Raw genomic sequence first — 4,492 nt, 5'->3', positions numbered from 1 at the left:
CGATCTACTATTTCAAGACCTTCAGTGGAGGCTAATAACTTTGAGATCAAACCCGCAATCATATCTATGGTGCAGCAGAACCAATTTGGTGGAGGACCTCATGAAGACCCCAATCAACATTTAGAGGTCTTTTATGAAATATGTGGGACCATGAAAATGAATGGAGTTCCTTCAGATGCAGTTAGATTACTATTATTTGGGTTTTCTCTAAGAGATAGGGCAAAGCAATGGCTGAATTCTTTGGCCCCTAATAGCATCACCACTTGGGAGCAGTGTGAGCAACAGTTTCTTGATAAGTTCTATCCACCAAGCAAAACAGCTCATATGAGGAATTTAATTGCAAGCTTCAAGCAAACTGACTCAGAATCTCTTTTTGAAGCATGGGATAGATATAATAGTATGCTCAGACAATGCCCACATCATGGGTTGGAAAGATGGTTAGTGTTGCATACTTTTTACAATGGTATCAATTATCATACCAAAGTGTCCCTTGATTCAGCTGCTGGAGGGGCACTTATGAATAAAAGCTTAGATGAAGCCGAAGAAATCATTGAAAGTGTAGCACAAAATCATCATCAATGGGCAAATGAAAGAAGTGGTGGCTACTCCTCTGTAAACCCAACAATTAAAGCATCAGGGAAGTTTGATGTAGATGCAGTCACTCTTTTGTCTGCAAAATTGGATGCTCTTACAAAGAAATTTGAGAATATGGGGACTAGTGCTAATATGGTCAATGCTATTAGTACATCTTGTGAAGTATGTGGGAGTTCAGAGCATTCAAATGACTCATGTCCATTGGGAGCTATCACTGCACAAATCAATCAACTTGAACAATGCGATGCAATCATGAGTTACAATCAAAGGCAGAACAACCCATACTCAAATACTTATAACCCTGGATGGAAGAGTCATCCAAAATTTTCTTACAGAAACAATCAAGATCAAGGACCATCTATGGGGGCAAGACCAAATTTTCAAGCTGGGCAACAAAATTTTCAACATCTATCTTCTCAAGGCTTACCAAAGTCAAATGTTGAAAAGATGCTTGAAGAAATTATCTCAAATCAGAATGAAATGAAGCAAGATTTAGCAAAGCTCATTCAGAGAATGGATAATTCTGAAAAGCATCAAAAGATCCAGGATAGTCAAATTGCCCAACTAGCTTCCTCATCATCCAGAGCACTAGGACAGCTTCCAGGAAAACATGATGTGAATCCTTTGGAGCATTGCAATAGGATTGAGCTTAGGAGCGGACGGACCTTGGGAGACTCCCAAGTGACTGCTTCAAAAGGGAAACAAAAAGAAGAAGAGCTCTCTCCTCCTATACCGAATCAGATTCAAGCTAATGGGGAGAGTACCATTGAGGTTGAAGAGACTCTTCCACTGATCCATCAGAGCAAAGCTGTCCCTTTTCCTCAGAGACTTACAATGCTCAAGAAGGATGAAGAATTTGGCAAGTTTCTAGAAAAGGTTAAGGAAATTTGTGTAGAGGTACCTCTTATTGATGCTATTCTACAAATGCCTAGATTTGCCAAATTTCTGAAGGATCTCATGTCAAATAAGAGAAGAAGAGGAGAGGTCGAGACCATTGCGCTTAGTGAGGAATGTAGTGCTATTTTTGAGAAGAACACTTCTCCAAAACTGAAGGACCCAGGGAGCTTTTATATTCCTTGCAACATAGGAAAAGAGTTTTTTGAAAAAGCTTTTTGTGATTTGGGGGCGAGTGTTAGCCTCATTCCCTATTCAATTTGTAATAAATTAGGTCTCAAAAACATTAAACTTACTACCATGGCACTTCAACTTGCCGATCATTCCTGCAGGTACCCTTTGGGTATTATAGAGGATGTGCCGGTAGAGGTGGATGGGAATGTAATTCCCACAGATTTTGTCGTGTTGGACATGGAAGAGGACCCTAGGATTCCTATCATATTAGGAAGACCTTTCCTTGCTACAGCTGGAGCTATAATTGATGTCAAAAATCATAAGCTTTCTTTGGTAATTGGTAAGGAAAAGTTGGAATATGATTTATCTAATATCTCTAACCATGTCTCGTCTCTTTTAAATGCTTGTAGCAGGACAAGCATTTATAAACTTGAGGAATGGAATTTCCATCCTCATGGAAGGCCACCAAATGAAGGAGACAATGTGGTGGAAGATGTTGGGAGAAGATCTCCCAACGGAAATGAAAAGTATATCTGTCCTCCAAGGGCGAGGAAAAGGAGCGAATGATTAAGTTTGGTCGAGCTAAAGACCTTAAACAAGCGCTTCTTGGGAGGCAACCCAAGGGTTCTTTTAGTTAGTTTTGATTTGTATTGTAATTTCTTTTAGTTTGATGCTTTCTTTTGATTCTGTTTTTAGGTTAGGTGCAAAACAGAGTCGGGCCGTGTGCTATACACGGCCAGGCAAAGGTTGCAGAGAAGGGAAGTATTTAGGCCGTGTCATCCAGACACGGCCGTGTGGGATCTCCCGAGAGGAAAAAGGAATAGGCCGTGTCATAGACACGGCCGTGCAAAGAATCCCGAGAGGAAAGATGGAGAGGCTGTGTCCCAGACACGGCCGTGCGAGGAATCCAGAGAAGGAAGAGGGGGAGGCCGTGTGGATCTACACGGCCCGTGCAAAGAATCCCGAGAGGAAAGATGGGGAGGCCGTGTAGATCTACACGGCCCGTGTAGGAGAACTACTAAAGTCTACCTCCTACCTCACACGGCCAGATCTTGGCCGTGTTCCGCACACCCCCAACTCTCCAAAACATATCTTTCTCTCCCAATTTCTTAAAAACTCCTCTCTAATCTCTCAAGATCTCTTAGATCTGATTCTCCTCCTCTCTAAGACTTGGACTTTTTGTTCTCTTAACCTAAGATCTTTTGTTCTTTGAAGTTTTGTTCTTTGAAGTTCCACAACTCTAAATAATTCTTCCCCTATCTAAACTCATCAAGATGTCCAATATTTTGAAGAGATTACGCAAAGGAGGTGGTGGATCTAGTGGAGACAAAGAGAAGGAGCCATCAAGAGACAAAGGAAAACAACCAGTGAAGGGCAAAGGCAAAAGGACTTCACGCAACGAAGGTAATGACAATGAATTCAATATTGTGTTCAGAAATGATGATCAAGTAACTAGATTTGCAATTCTTGTCAATAGAAAGATAGTGTGTACTAGATATATGGACCCAACTGTTCTTGATATGCTTGGAATTAGGGAAGATGTAGATTTGATGATTGGGTTTTTGGATTGGAGTGATATTATGTACACACATTTGCCTACATATCCTCGTCTTGTTTTGGAATTTTTAAGTTCATTGGATGTCCATTTTACTAATGAAGATGATTATTTTGGAAAAATCTCTTTTAGATTAATGAATCAAGAATTTCTATGGGCATTTAGTGACTTTAATTCTTGTTTTGGAATAACCACCGGTAGCCCTCGTAGGTTTGATCCAAGGTTTAATTGGAATCATTTTTGGAATGCAATAACTGGGTTAGATCAACCTTATGAGCCTTCAAGAGCTAAGGCCTCCCATATGCAAAACCCCATCTTTAGGTACCTACATAGAGTCATGAGTAAAACTATTTTTGGTAGGGGAGAGAGTGATGGGGTGGTTAAGAAAATAGAGCTTTATGCTTTATGGGCTATGCTTTATAAGGTCGAATTTGACTCTGGTTTTCATTTTGTTCATACCTTATTGAGATCGGCTAGGGCATCATCGGGATCAATTGTTTTTGGTGGTTTGATTACCCGAATAGCTTGTAATTTAAATCTTGATGTTGATGGGTTGGAAATAATTCATGGTAATGACATGATTGACATTGATACATGTCTTGCTATGAAAATGATCGTTCGGGATGAGAATGGTTTCGCGTTTCCTAGGAGGAGTGGTTCTCCTTTACCTCTTCCTTTTCCTGAACGAACTACTATTCGTAACCGGGCTAATTGGGTAATTTCTGAGTTAGATTTTGAGGATAACCCTTCTATACCTGGAGACACTGAGCCACATCATGAGCCCTCGTCATCTGGACACCCTCTAGTTTCATGGAGCCTGCTAGGCATTCTTTTGCATATGGCACGGGATCTTCTAGGTTCGATTTTTCAGATTTTCGTACGTCTCTAGAATCACTTCATGAGAAGCAAGATTCCCAACGAAAAATGTTGGAGGGGCGCTTCTCTTTATCTGATGATCAGTTTAGGGAGGTACAAAATCATTTTCAGTTTACGAGAAATTTTCAAGGTCAAGTGGCTGAGTTTGTGCAGGATTATGATACTGATCAGGCTAGGATGAGAGATTTTATGCAGAGTATGACGCTTACTAGCCAACAAGTTGATGCTTTATATGAGTATCATAGATCCTTGGGTGAGATTCCAGGTTTTCCTAGTTTTCCTATTGGCCAACCACGTCGTAGACCTCCTTTCCCTCGTCCACCTCCACCTCCTCCACCATACTGATTTCATCGGGACGATGAAAAGTTTAAGTCTGGGGGGGTGTCATGTATTGTTTAG

At 40.8% G+C, this 4,492-nt stretch overlaps 1 non-coding gene across 1 annotated transcript; it reads right to left on the bottom strand.

Annotated features, from left to right (window-relative positions):
• Positions 1 to 322: 322 nt before the first annotated feature.
• On the bottom strand, positions 323 to 428 carry LOC121978919. The gene has a single exon (XR_006111243.1). It is a non-coding gene; the product is annotated as a small nucleolar RNA R71 (small nucleolar RNA).
• Positions 429 to 4,492: the final 4,064 nt, after the last annotated feature.

Source organism: Zingiber officinale, chromosome 4B, assembly GCF_018446385.1.
Source record: "Zingiber officinale cultivar Zhangliang chromosome 4B, Zo_v1.1, whole genome shotgun sequence".
NCBI lineage: Eukaryota > Viridiplantae > Streptophyta > Magnoliopsida > Zingiberales > Zingiberaceae > Zingiber > Zingiber officinale.
Note: the sequence above shows the minus strand (reverse complement) of the source record. Positions and strands in the feature narration are given on the sequence as shown.